The sequence below is a fragment of the Chamaea fasciata genome, unplaced genomic scaffold (assembly GCF_029207755.1).
Source record: "Chamaea fasciata isolate MVZ Bird 193981 ecotype frontalis unplaced genomic scaffold, bChaFas1.0.hap1 SCAF_2, whole genome shotgun sequence".
Lineage (NCBI taxonomy): Eukaryota > Metazoa > Chordata > Aves > Passeriformes > Sylviidae > Chamaea > Chamaea fasciata.
The window spans coordinates 53,082,066-53,096,872 of NW_027094087.1; the positions used below are offsets into that span (position 1 = coordinate 53,082,066).

Consider the following 14,807-nt stretch of genomic DNA (forward strand, 5'->3'; position numbering starts at 1 on the left):
GATGAGGGTTTCATCAATGACTGAGAAGATACTGAAAATCTAGAAACTAAAATTAGTTATCCTTTTGCTTCTGAGAGTTCAAACTCCACTTCCAGATGTAATGCAGTGCCTCAGTGCCAATGACGTGGGCTCAAAGGCTAGCCCAGAGCCGTCCCCCCTTTCTCTGTGGGCCTCAGTGACGGCTGACTGCTGCTACAGCAGAGGTCTTCGGGAGACACTAGTCATGAGTGCAGCCAAGGACAGTGGGTGGCCTCTGCCCTCTCGTTAATGGGACACAAGAAGACAGAAACAGAAACTTCTAACATGGTTCTTCCCACCAAAAAGGAAATGTCAAAAATAGGTTAGATGAATAATACCCCAGGAGTACCCACTTCTCTCCTCAGGTGACATGCTTAGATACAAAGATTCACATTGCAGACATCTACAATTAGAAAAGAAGAATCCCACCTCAGGCATCTGCTTTTCAGAAGAGGAAAACATTGGAGCCTTATGGCACAAATGCAACTAAGAGATGATATAATCATCATAGTGTTATACATCACAAAGACAAAAATTTTGACTCCCGAGTCTTCTCTTGGCATTCACAAAGAATGTCAAACTGCACATTTGAAAGGAATATGGCCTGTGTCTCAAAAGGAGAACACAGATTATGTCCATCATGTCATACACCTTTCACATATGGCTTAAAGCCTGAGAATTTCATAAAGCTGACCACTAAAGAAAATTACACATATAAAGACTACTCTTTTACTTATTTGTTGAAAAACACCTATTACAAAAATATGTAGTAACGATGAATTAAAGTAATAATATACTATCCCTAATTAATATATACAAGCAAACACTAGGAGCAAACTACTACTTTGCCAAGGAACAAAAAAGTAAAGATCTGTAAAGTTTGGGGCTGCTTCTCACCTTTGGATAGAGTCCTTGTAGAGAAAGTATACATTCTGTGATTTAAAAGACTCAAAGAAAAATAAGCTTTTAATCTTGCTCAATAACAAGATTCCTCCATAATATTTTCATAATTAAAAACTAGGAGTAGGCAGGTGAGAGGCAGAGCTGTTCCATGTGAACAAAGAGATGAGAAAGAAAGGCATAATTGGGGCTCCTACTTCCAGTTCCTACCGTTCAAGCTATAAAATTGCTGTAATGTCTTTCTAAGAGAGCTTTATGAAGGTTTTTCATATTGTCTTCTGAGCTAAAGTAGATATAAAGGCTTCCTTTGATATGTTTACACTGAATTAACATTATTTAGAGATAAAGGGCAAAATGAATGATCTGTTCAGCTGACCAAATATGGATGTCCAAATAAGAGTGAGATGAATTGTCTTTAAGCTCCATTGAATCTATTGACTAATCTAACTACCTCAGGGGAGGTTCAGGTTGGATATTAGGAAAGATTTCTTCACTGAAAGATATGTTAAGTATTGCAACAGGCTGCCCAGAGTAGCAGTGGACTCACCATCCCTGGAAGTGCTCAAAAAATGACTGGAAGCAGCACTTCATGATATGGTTTAGTGGGCATGGTGACATTAGATGTTGGGCTTGATCTTGCAGGTCTTTCCCAATCTTAATGATTCTGTGATCTATGATTATATGACTACAAAGGGCATTTAGACACTCTAGTCACTTGTACACATCTACAGTTACCCAAAAGGTAAACATCTAACATCTCTCCCAGGCCTCACAACTCTCATTGACTGGTGAATATTCCAGACTACCTTAGTGATTGAAATTACCCTAAAAAAAAAAAAAAAAAAAGAAAGAAAAGGAAAATGTTCTTAAAATAGGAGACAATTCTATTGAGACAAGAATAAAATTCTGCACTTGGACAGCCCTTGGAGGATATTAGGCTAAGGAAAAATTCTAAGGAAAAAAGTAAATAAACTGAACATTAATCAACAGTGTTAATTGATTATAAAAACCAAAACAGTCATAATATGATGGGATGCACAGCTGACAAGGCATATGAAGGGATCCTTCATTCTCTTTGTCACATCTAGGAATGCATGAGGAAAGATGGAAAATAAAGTAAAGCTACAAGAATGGCTGGAGGTCAAGAAAAATAAGATCAATCATTTTCAAAACAAGATCCAGAAAACGTAGCAGTGGGCTTAACTTGCAGTGAAAGAGACTGAGGTTGCAGATCAGGCTTGTATTTGCACGTGTCAAAAAGGACAGTTTTGTAAAATTATTAAACACTGGATTTAACTACCTTGAGAGGTTCCGCAGTCTCCATCCTTTGCAGTCTTGGAAAGAAGGTTAGTCAAATATCTGTTACAGAGAACAGAGAGTATTTAATGTGACTTGATCAGAAGGAAGGAGTAGATGAACTCATATCTAGTAGCTCTAGTGCTACTTTCTGTAATTCTGTGATAACAAGTCACTTTAGAGATTTGTCTTAGACTGCAACACTGTCATATCCAGGATTAGGACACTCTATCTTTTCTCTTTCTTTCTTTCTTTCTTTCTTTCTTTCTTTCTTTCTTTCTTTCTTTCTTTCTTTCTTTCTTTCTTTTAAATAACACCAGTCAGTAATACTGGCCTAGTCTTCAGGAAAAAAATAATCTCTTTCAAACAGGCACATAAACAGGTAATAAAATCATACAGTAGTTTGGATTGGAAGGGATCTCCAAAGACCATGTAGTCCAGTCTCTTGGGCTTCTTTTACTAGATCAAGTTGCTCAAAGGCCCATGCAACATGATCTTGAACATTTCCAATGATGGTGCATTCACAGCTTCTCAAGTAAACCTGTGCCAACATCTCACCACCTTTAATAAAAAATTTATTCCTTATATCTAATTCAACTTGTCCTCTGTCAGTTTAAAACCATTGCCCCTTTTCCTTGTCACTACAGTCCCTCTGTGTTTCTTAGAAGTTCTCTTTCTATACTGAAAGGCCACAATAAGGTCTATCCAGAGCCTTCTCTTCTCCAGACTGAACAATCCCAACTCAGTCTCTCATCATAGCAGAGGTTTTCCAACTTGCTGATCTTTTTTGGGACACCCCTCTGGACCCACTCTAACAGGTCTTGTCCTGTTAGAGGAGGAGGTCCAGAGGAGGGTCCCAAACCAGCTGGTTACTGCCAGCATCCCCCTTTTCACCACTTTAAAAATGGGGGTGATGTTTCCCTTTTTCCAGTCACTGGTAACTTCACAGGATTGCCGTTACTTTTCAAGAATGATGGAAAGCAGTTTGGCAACTACATCAGTCAATTTCCTTGGACTCTGGGATGCACCTCATCAGGTCCCACAAGCTTGTGTTCAGGTTCCTCAGGTGGCTAGGAACCCACTTTTCTCTTACAGTGGGAGGGACTGGCTACCCCAGGCCCTATCTTGAAGTTCAGGGGTTTGAGAGAGGTGGGAAGGAATATTACCATCGGAAACTGAGCAAAAAAAAAAGCAGAGGAGGAACTGAACCTTCTCTATGTCTTCTGTCACTAGTCTTCCTATTTATCAGGGCAGGGGTTGGTGGTGTAACCCTTGCAAATTTAAAGAAGTGCATGACTACATTATTGTTGAATCTTTAAATACAAACTGAGAAATTTCATCACTGTTAGTCTAAAAAATCACATTCACATTTACAGCCACATCAATTACATAGCACAATAAACATATTATGTAGCAGATACAAAACTGAGTATACATCATGCAGTACTTTTGCACCTTTTTAAGTTCCCTGCAAAATCCCTGAAACAAAGACACCAAAGAAAACTCTGAAGACTCTGTCATACATAAACACTGTCATATATAAACATCACTTTCATTTTCTTCAGCAACTTCCCTGCAGAATAACGTTATCACAGACCCAGAAATATGACTTCACTCTTTGAGCTTTTCAAAACAGATGGGTTGGGGGATCACCATGAAAACTGCAATTTCATAATCCTCTAACATAACTGTTAAAACCCTGTTCTTTCTCAGAAATATGCTGTTCATTTGCACCGAGTTAAGGCAATTTTCTGGCATTATATTTTAATGACCTTATTCCCAGGGCTGAAAAATTACTTTGTCATTTGTTCTAGATGGTCCAAGCTTACACCCACCACTTCTGTGAGGTCCTACAGCAATAATACAGTGCCTTCCAACAAAAGGATGTTTGGGAGGAGAAGTATGAACATGGCAATTAGCATTTTACAGCCAAGTGTTCTTTTACATTTGTGGCTTCACCTGCCTATGCTTCTTCATTCCTGAAATTAATGATCATGTTACTGTTATCTGTTTCTTAGGAGTTTTTACCAAATTTTAGAATTGAATTTCCCAGTTCTGTTTCTGGATGGACATTCTTATTTGCATCACTGAACACTGGGGAAAATTCATGCATAAATGGTGTCTCATGCTCTGCATACCACTGTAAATTAATTCATAAAATGTCTCTTCTCTGTGCCTTGGCAAAACCACCTTAAAAACTGCTGTTCAGCATTTTGGTTGTTTATATACCAAGCTTAAAAAAGTAGAAAACATTTAATACTGTGACCCTATATATTTAAAAAAGTCATCAGATCTATCAGTTTACTATAAAATTCCAATGCCATTATTTTGCTTCTATAACCCCTCAGGCAGAAATGTAGGAGCCAGTGGCTCTGGGACAGGCACTGTCCTCTAGAACTCCACCAGTGACACTTGCCACCAAGATCCACAGATATGGTAGCACTGAGAGTTTATCTCTGTCAGCAGATCAAAGACACACTCAGGATTTGTCTAGACAAGACACTTTGAGAAAACTAATCTGGATCAACCAAAGTGAACTGTATATTGGATTTAAACTCTATGTATCTGCACAGGTGTTTATTACTATCCAGTAAATCTGCATTAGAAATCTATTAAGACTAACTTCCATGTCTCACAGATAACACAGTGGCAGTCTCTTAACAGTGACTCCCTAACATAAGCCATAAAGCCATCCTCTTTCTTAAGACTTTTTCAGCCAGGAGAGACTCTGAACCTGCAGTTCTTAACCAGGCAACAAGAGGAATGATGGCAGCTATGTCAGAAGTGATCTATCAAGCTGACTAGAAGTATTTGGTATTATAATCATATCATTTAGATATTCTATATTTAAACAGTGCCCTGCTGCTATCAAGCTTTCCTAAAATTCAAATTAATGACACATTCCAAATGTGGAGATATTGCCCCTCTTTCCATAAGAATTGAGAGAACAAAAGTGATTTATTATGCTCCTGACACAAAGAAAACAAAAAAACCCACATAACTTAACATTAGACACATAAAATATATATGTCTACATCTTACCTGTCAGATCATGCACTGCACAATTGGGTATTTATGGGTGCATCTCCTCTCTAAAGTAGACTAGATGAGTTATATATTTAAAGCACCTACTTCTCTCTACTGACTGTAAAGAAGTGTAATGTGACATGGTACACACTGTATACCTCTAAACCACATTAATGTGTATCAAGTTTTCCCTAATATTTGTTTCATCTTGGCATGCCCTGCTAACAATGATCAAGTTAATGACTGCAGGTTTCAGATCTCTGGCTGCAAGCTGTATCTCCCCTTCTCCTCTGCAGGTCATCTTTCGTGCATTTTCATTCTATATCTGAATGAAAGTCATATTTCAGTGTTGGTGGGTTTTTTTGGTGTGTTCCAATGATCCAACTATTTTGCTACAAATAGCACCTGAATGTTACTTGGTTCAAGCACTGATGTTTTAAGACACCATGCCCACCTGTAAAAAAGACAGATGGAAAATGCTCAAGGGCATTGTCTCACATCAGATTGCTCTAGAAGTCCTGCTGCTGAGACTGTGACACCACAGTAACCCTGGCAGAGGTACTTCAGCCTGTCAGCCCCACTTCTCCAGTCTGATTTCAGGCAGGTTGGTGCTAGCCCTCAAAGGCCTGGCCTTCACTTGAGGCCACAGTTTGGAAACTGGTGTTCCAGGCCTCATAAAGACTTGAATTAAACATATATGACATTTTCTGGATAGGGCTGGGTGGAATCTAGTTTCCTTCTGTGGCAGGAGAACAGATGGGAGAAGCAGGAGGTGTCATGTCTTGACTGTTTTTGACACTGACATGTATTAATCTTCTACCTCAGACACAGAAACACGGTTTAGAGGAAACTGATGCAGGACGAGTAAAACTGACTGGGAAATCATTCACTAGAAGCATTTATCAGTCATTAGTTATTGAAATGGAAGCATATATAGAGTGGAATTCCTCAGGAATCCATGCTAAATTTGGGGCTTCTCGACATTGCCATTAACAACCTGAATGAAGGAAGATAAGATATGCTTATTCATTACTGAAGATAATCCTACAGAGGCCACCAGCTCAATGGAAAATACAACTGAAATTCAGATTATCTTGACAAGTTGGAGAAATAGTCTTAAAAATAGGTGGCAAACTTATGTAAGGACATATGGAAGGTCCTGAACTTTCATACTACACAAATAAAGGCTGGGCAAGAAGTGGTAAGTGGCCCATAGAATGAATCTAGGGGAGAACAGCCAGAGTTCAATCAACAGTGGTGCTGCAATTTAAAAAAAAAATACTGAAGAGTAAACCCCACAGTGGGACAGTAAGGGTAAAAAGTAAGATAGCCTTGGGAGATTTGAATTGTGGCAAGGTCCTAGATGGAATACCAAGTCTAATTTGAGATACAGCAACAGAGAAATTGGACAGAATTCAGAAAAGAGAGAGAAGAATTGTGAGAGGTTAAAAAAAAAAAAAAAAAAAAAAAAAAAAAAAAAAAAAAAAAGATAGCATACCAGTGAAGAAAATGCAAAAGGACTGGCACAGTTTAGTCCACAGATGACTACAGAAGATGTACCAAGAAAACATTTCCAGCATGAGGGGTGGTTAAACACTGGCATAGATTGCATGAGGAGTATGTGAAATCTCCATCCATAGATATCTTTAGGAATAGGCTAGACAAATGGAAAAGACAAAGGGTGGCAGACCATCAGAGCACAGGGAAAGGTTCAGTGATCTCTGGGGTCCCTTTTAGCTCTATTTTCTAGGATGCAGTCATTCTGCATCTTCTAAACTTTTTGTTGTGAGCAGTTGTGTTGAGAGTAATTGTGCAAAGACCAGCATTTCTCATTCAGCATCCTTGGAGCTGAATGAACCTGAGCTTTTTACTTGTTATAAATTCAGTAAGTCCGCTACTGCTCAGAGTTCACTGCACTAAAGCTAAGGCAGTTAGACAGCCTGCTTTTATAATGCTTTCAGTGAATAAATTTGCACAGCTGCTACCTACAGTCTACATTATTGCTCAGCACCACTTTGTTAATTTGGAATCCAGATCTGGTGACTGATTTAGGAAAACAGTTCAGCTAATCCCTAGTGAATAGAAATCCTCAGTCTAAGATTGTACGGCTCACCAGATTCCCACACGTGCAAAAGCAGCAGCTGCCTTGCAAAGGGAAGTTAAAATATCAAGCACAAACTTTAGGGGGTTTTCATATGACATGCTTATTTTCCTTCCTCAGAGACCTAAGGCTCCAAAAGGAAGGAGTAGAGACAATCACAAACTTTCCCAGTAGATGACTTTCACAGTAAGGTGGAAAGTGCATGTATGTGTTCTAGAGAATTCTGTGAGGGCAATGATCCTGGCAGGACAACATTCAGGGCTAGCGTAAAAAAAAATAAATTCTGCTAATTAGCCATGTCTTGTTTCTTCAATCAGCCAATAAAATTAGTGTGCATAGCCATGTGATATCAATAACCCCGATATTTTAAATTATCTCCATGTAATTGCCTTCTGCATGATAAAACACATTCAGGCAGAGTACTGTGAATTACAGTTCCTTGGTGAGAGTTTCTGGGCTAGAATTCATTGTTATGGGAAGGCTCCTGTGCATCCTTCATGCCTGATAGGAATTCCTTGACTGACCCACAATCTGTTGAGCTTTGGGAGACCACATAAGACCCATGATTTCACTCAAATTTGGCATGTGGTAGGCAAGCAGCTGGGATGTGGAGATAGGCCAATCAGTCAGACATATGTTATGTACCATACCTGTTCCTGCAGCAACCATCCCAGTTTAGAAATAAATGAAAAAATATAATAAAACCAACTATTTTAATTACAAAAATGAAAATTCATTTCTTCCTCCAAATTATCATTATAAAGACATAATAACTGTTCTCAGATAAGTCCTTCTGAGTGGCACTGCATTAGTGAATGGTCCTACTGCAGCTGGAACTAGCTTCTATTAAGCATAAAACTTCCACCTACCCAGATTCAGGAGAATATCCTCCAACTATGATTCTCTCTATTCTCATATTTGTAATACAAGCTTTGAGGACATTATGTAAGTTGTCTAGCTATATATTGATTTATATATGCCCCTGGATATCTCAAGCACATATCTCCCTTTTCTCAGTCTTGCTGTGCTCTTGCACTGATTTTTTTTTTCATTTTCCCCCCATACTTTCTTCCACTGTTTCTGAGATTTCTCTTTTTTTCCTTCCAAATTAAGACGTATGGAATTAACCTTAGAAGCTCCTTTTCAATAGACTTATGCTTCGCTCCTGTTCTCAAGAGCAAAGAGATTTACTGATGAAATACTCTCACCTCCTGCCAATTACAAAATGGAGCTCAGTTCTCTAACAGTGAAGTGCAGGCCACGAGAGCAGCAGAGCTGAACTCTGCTCATTAGAAGTAGGATATCCTTGTCCAGGTTATTCTCTAGCAAGTGTACATTTACAGGTGCAATGAGAGATCTCTGATATAATGCTTAAGAAAAAAAAAAATGAGGCTCAGGATCTAAAGCTATTCAGATACGAACCTCCCACTGCTCAGCAAAAAATATTTATTTAAATAGGGGTCAGATGCCCAAGGACCCCAGATGACCTCTGAGGATATAGGCCTATAGTCCCATCTGAGTTACTCAAGCACCAAACAATTCAAGCTGCTCTCAGGTGGACAAGAGTCTCATGTGGAAAACTCTGCTGAAGTTTCTGAACTAAATACACTTCTGGGAAGTGAACTAGGTGTTTCTGGTCTGTTTTCTGAGATCTGTACTACAGATAGCCAACGTGTACCAGAAATGATTGTGTGTAAACCGTGTGTTGATTGTGTTAACTTACAGTTTTTGTAGTGCCACACATTGCTGAGCCACTCACTTGACCTGTTTAAAAAAAAGAAAAAAAAAAAAAAAGCCAAGCTGTATTTACTAAAATTATGTAACTAGCTTTTGATTAGCAAATACTTTCTGAATATCATTTTAGACTGACAAGACTTCTTCTTTTTCATATAACATTTAAAAGATTTTACCTTTAGCTAGATGCTAACATACCAGATCGGGGATCTGACCTCTAGGGTACCCACTTCCAAATCAAGTGCTTCAATTTACTGTGAAATACATAAGAAAATCTAGACTCTCAGGAGAGTGATAAATACACAGTTGCACATTAAACCATGTAGAGTCAGGTAATACAACAGGCCAGAGATGTGAAGCTGCTGAAATCTCATTTCTCTCTGGAGTTTGCATACCTTGAAGCAACAATTCAAAACTACTTTGAATTCTAGACCAGCACCTAGCATCATCCGGAAGCATTGAGAATTGCTAGTATGAGTGAGCACTTCAGCAGGAGCAGTACTATTACATTTGCACATTGCAAATCTCCAAAGTCACAAGCACACACATTTCATCACCCAAATACTTTCATGTCTACTTATGCAGGCATACACTGGAGATACTGAAGTTTCTCCATACATTAGCCATTTAATACACTAATCATTTTGATTAGTCTTCCTTCAGTTCACTCTAGAACACTTAGTAATTTATGACTGAGAAGTAATATTAATTAATCTATTAAAAGGAGGAAATATACACTCAGATGTATGGAGGGAAATATTTTTTCTCTGTTTACTCTTAATTTACATCTTGATGAGTCAAATCCCCACTGTTACACTGCCAAGTCAAATAACATTTCATCATCAATTAAAATTGTCCCACGGGATTGTAGAACACAAACCTCTTTAATGAATTTGGTCCGCCAAATTATTATGGCCAAAGAAAAAAATCTGCATTTTAAATCTCTAAGCAAAAGTAATGAAGAAGACCTCTTTTCAGAGCCACTAGCTTTTGATAGGGTGAATAATTTGCAATTTCAATAGAGGAGTATCGGTGGAGCAGCTCCACCGAGCTGGAGGGGGAATGGCCGGCGGTGCCTCCCCGGGTGACCCGCTGGGGCGGCCCGGCGGCGGGGGCGGAGTGGCGTGGGCGGCGGCCCGGGGTCTCCAAGGGAGGAGGCAAAAGAAAAATCGAACGAGGGAGGAACAACAAGGTGTATTGGTGCAGCTGAACAGAAGCCAGAAGGGACTGATGTTATCAACAGCCTTTTCGAGCTTTGAGCTAACCATCTAGTTTTACAGCGAGGAGATGCGGGATGCGGACACTTTTTGAATGCCGCATCTCGGCAGCCCCGTGTTACCGGTGAGCCCAGGGGGAGCCGGCGGCCAGCTAGAACGAGCCCTGGGCGAGCTGAGCGGAGAGCCCGGGGCCAGCTCTGCAGGCCAGCCCTTCCGCGCACGGACCCTTGGCCGCGGCCGCAGAGAGGCCGAGCCGGGCCGGGGCGAGCCGCGAGTGTCCCGGGGCGGTCTCCGCTGCCAGCGGAGGCAGACACCGAGGCCGGGGCTCAGCCCCTCCGCGGCCCGGCCCCGATGTGACGGCGGTGGCACAGGCAGCTCCCTCCTCCCCGCATGTCCTGCCCGGCTCGGCCTCGACGCGACCCGGTGCTGCCCTCTCCCAACACGGACTGCTCCGGCTGTCCCGGCACCGTCCCGAGAGGCACCAGCACTGTCCTAACTGTTCCAGCACTATTCCAGCCCTGTCCCGGTCTGTGCAAGGACTGCCCCAAGGCAGTCCCAGACTGTACCAGCATTGTCCCAGATGTTTCAGCACTATCTCGAGCGGTGCCAGGGCAGTTCCAGTCTAACCCAGCTTTGTGCCAGCACCGTTCCAGGATGTCCCAACACTACCGCAGCTGTTGCAATACTGTACCCTACCCTGTCCTAGCATCGTTCCAAATGTCCCAGCACTGTCCGACCATAGTCACAGATAGTCCCATCGATGTCACAGACTTTCCCAGTGAACTGCCGTGAGCAGTTCCAACACAGTGCCAGAACTGTGCCGGCACTGCCACAGCTCCTCCGCGGGTACCATCCCACCTGCCCCCCGGGGCGCCCTAGGGCGAAGCTCGTCCGCCGTGTATCGGCCAGGCGGCACGAAACAGAGAGACATAGCGAGTGCAGCCCTCGGTGACCTTTCCAGCGCCACGGGAAGGGTTAATCGTGCCCCGGGATAGCACATGGCCACTGTTAGAGAGACAAGCACGGGAAAAAGAGCCAGGGACTCTGCCGATGGGACCCACGAGCTGCTTTGCTGTGGTATTTGCTGTTACTGTGCTCAGGGAAAGATCAGCAACGCTTCAGCTACCCAGGAAAGTCCGAGCACGGACAAACCCGCAGCTCGGGGTGTCAAGTTTGCAGAAAACGGCCGAAGATACCTTTTTCTTTTCTGTTTGTTTCTTTTTTTTTTTTTTCCTCTTTGCGTTTTCTTCCCGGAAATAAAAACAGTGAGCTGAACGCGGGAGATAAACGACTGTGTGGTGGTAAATACCGACCAGCAGTAGCAGCAGCAGCTGAAGCCGGATCACCAGCACTGCCAGTGTGTTAACGGCAGCGTTCAGAGGAGAGCAGGAGAAAGGTGAGATCTCCGGGCTGCCGCAGCTGCCTGCACGCCCACTGCCTTCATTGGCTCGAGGGTCTGCGAGAAAAGAGGCTGGTACAGAGAAATAATAACAAAACAAACAAACAAACAAATATATATATATATATATATATAAGGTGAAGGAAAACAACAAAACACTAATCATTTAGAAATAGCTGCAGAACCACTGACCCCGGCCGGGGCGCGCAGGGTAGGTGGCAGCGGGTGGCGGGGGCGGTGCAGCCACCGGCTGTAAGCTATGCCTCTGTCCTGCACAGGCCAGCCAAAGGGGGAAAGGGTGGAGCAGGGAAAATGAATCCCGGCTGAAGGGAGACTCCGCTGCCCCGCTCGGAAACCTGCGGGAAATGAACAGGGCGCCCCGTAGCATGGACGGCAGGACAGGCGGTGATAAAGGATTCCCCCATTCTCCAGAGGTAAAAGGAAAAGGAAAGTCTAAAACTCCCCCAAGCACACACGTTTCAGTTTCAGCGGAGCGGTATGGAAATGACTGTCATTCTCTACCAGGTCCCGAACGTTTTGGGGGAGTCAAAAGTTACGTTTCGAAGCGGTGTCATTGTCATTTCTGTCTTTACATATTTCCAACACACTGGAAAGTTTCCATCCGAGCAATTTGAACATTTTACAGTAGCCACTCTTTTTTTTCCCCGGAAGCCAAAACCAGCCTGGAAAGCAGATCTGCAGCAGACAGGCAGCTGCTCTTCGCCTTCGCTTCCCCTGACCAAGAGGTGATGGTAAGGACGGCTGCACTGCCAGGACCCCCTCTGCCCCTGGCTGCACCACCGTCTCACTGGGAACTGCCCTGGCACCAGAATCGGGTCCCTCACCAGCTCGGGGTCTTCCCCGAACGAGTAAATAACCCAGAAGCAGCAGCTAAACTCAACTCCAAAAGGTCACTTTGGGGGGCGGGGGGGGAGGGAGGGGGGAACCCTAAACAGTTGTTGCTTTTTAGATTTTTTTTTTAAAAGCTACATTACAGCTTTTTCCGACCCTCTGAACTTTTTTGCTTACTTGCACCGTTTGACCTTCTGCTAAAAAGAAGTGATCCTTCGCTTTTTTCTACATGTTAAATAACTCCTGATGTGACAGCGGAAATAAAAGTACCCCGGACTACTAAGGTGTCGAGTGAGCATCTGCATTTGGTATTTTTACGACGAGATTTTAAATCACATAATTTAATTACAGCAAATAGGAAGATAACTTAGTCGTCTGTAGAGCTCAAATACCTGAATTTACCCCCAAGTCTGTGCAAAGTTTGACAAGAGACGAAACCCCGCCTCAATGCCACTGGGGCGGGAGAGGGACGGGGGACACACAAAAATACGAGCCTGGGGACATCTCTGCGGCAAAGAGTGTTCGAAAATGGGACGCTGAGAAAGCTGACATCGAGGGGATGAGCAGGATGTTGAGCCTGGCACGAAAGCGAGCCCTTATTTTGATATTTTGTTATCATGGGAGAAATCCTTGGACCGGGGAACGAAAAGGAGCGAGAAACTTAGCGTTTGCAGAAGGGAGAATTGATGTCCCCATGCCCATGGTCCCGGTGTCCGGCAGCCCCTCTCCGGCCAGAGGCGGCTAGGCTGCCACGGGGGACATTTATGAAATTACACTCCCTGCTCCTGGCCACAGCTCTGAAATCACGGAAGTTAAAATAAAATTAAATAAAAAAATAAGAAAAAAAAAATGAAAAGGCAAGTGCTCGCTGGGACACCGGTCATCCAAACCCAGGTTACTGCATTTCTTTTGCTAAGCGCTGTCATTTGCTGTATATATCGTCCCACCAACCAATCGTGACGAGAACGTGTTAAAGATCCCAATAATTTACAAAGAACAAAGACACTTTCTAGCTACGCTAGGAAAGAAAAAGAAGAAAGGAGGGGGAAAAAACCACCAACAACAAAAATACCAAACCTCTACTCAATTGAAAATAACGATTTTGTTCTTGGACGGCTACCAGGTTTTTGCTCTTACCGTCCCGGGACTTTGATTTAACCTCAGTAACACCCTGAAAGGCTACACTCACTTTGCATACATTGCATCGTACCTTTTCGGTCCCGCAACAGAGAGCAGTACCGAGCTGACAGCAGGCTCTCCAGAAAGGTACTTTTTTCGGAGAAAGGAACGTGATGAGCCGCACGGGGTTAAACTAAACCTCGCAGAGATCCAGTTTGTATAAACAAAAATCGTCCAGTCTTTAACAACCTGGTCACACACGCTGGACATCGACAACGGTGTCTGAAAAATGATTACGAAATTACGCAGGTCTAGACACACCAAAAAAAAAACCCCAAAAAATCAGACCAAAAAAAAAAAAAAAAAAAAGGCGCCCCAAAAATCTCGCTAGAAGTGCCCAGTGTTAACTGCGGTTACTGATCCTTCAGCCTCGCTTCGACAAGTAGATCACGTCCATTCTGTCCACAGGTTTCCCAAAACCTCGCCTTCCCAGCCCGTTCTGTGGGCTTGACCGTACGGAGAGCGATCTGGGCGAGCGGAGGGGGCTCCGCCGCCCGATCCCGTCCCGCTGGGGGCTGCCCAAGCCCTCTGGAGGCGTTTGAGCGAGGGGCAAGGGGAGGTCACGGGGTCCCGGGGCCGCCTCGCAGAGCCCGGGGAGTGCAGCCCGGGACAAACCGCGGTGGTCCCGCAGAATTCCCAAGAAAAATGCCGAGGACGAAAGCGGGATGCCGGAGTCGCTCCCGCTTCGCTGGTAGTGCAGACTCACCGTGTCAGTCTCGGTACAGCTGAAGCCCACCCTTCTCACTCCCTCTTCCCTCACTTCTCTCTCCTCCCAAGCTATATCTGGGGCTTTTATTGTTGGGCTTGGATTTTTTGCTTTTAGGTTGGGGGGGAGCGGGGGGGATGGTTTCACTTTTTTCTCCCTTAAGCGCAAATATCTTCTCCCCTTCGCCTTTGACATTTGGAGCTTGTGAGCAAGAAGAGCTCTCTCTTTCCATGACACCACGGGGGAATTTTAGGGGTTCTTTGAGAAATGAGATATCAGGCAGGCGAAGGCGTTGACTTTATTTGGTGGTGGCTGGCAGCGCCCGCCGAGCGCAGAGCCGGAGGTGGCTGAGCGACAGTGGCGCATCCCAACGGTGAG

The 14,807-nt window shown here is 43.5% G+C and overlaps 1 long non-coding RNA gene across 1 annotated transcript; it reads right to left on the bottom strand.

Moving 5' to 3' along the window:
• Positions 1 to 2,125: 2,125 nt before the first annotated feature.
• LOC136285225 (uncharacterized) lies at positions 2,126 to 11,649 on the bottom strand. The gene is made up of 3 exons (XR_010719398.1): positions 11,490 to 11,649; positions 9,066 to 9,106; positions 2,126 to 2,277 (listed from the first exon to the last, which is right to left on the bottom strand). It is a non-coding gene; the product is annotated as an uncharacterized lncRNA (long non-coding RNA).
• Positions 11,650 to 14,807: the final 3,158 nt, after the last annotated feature.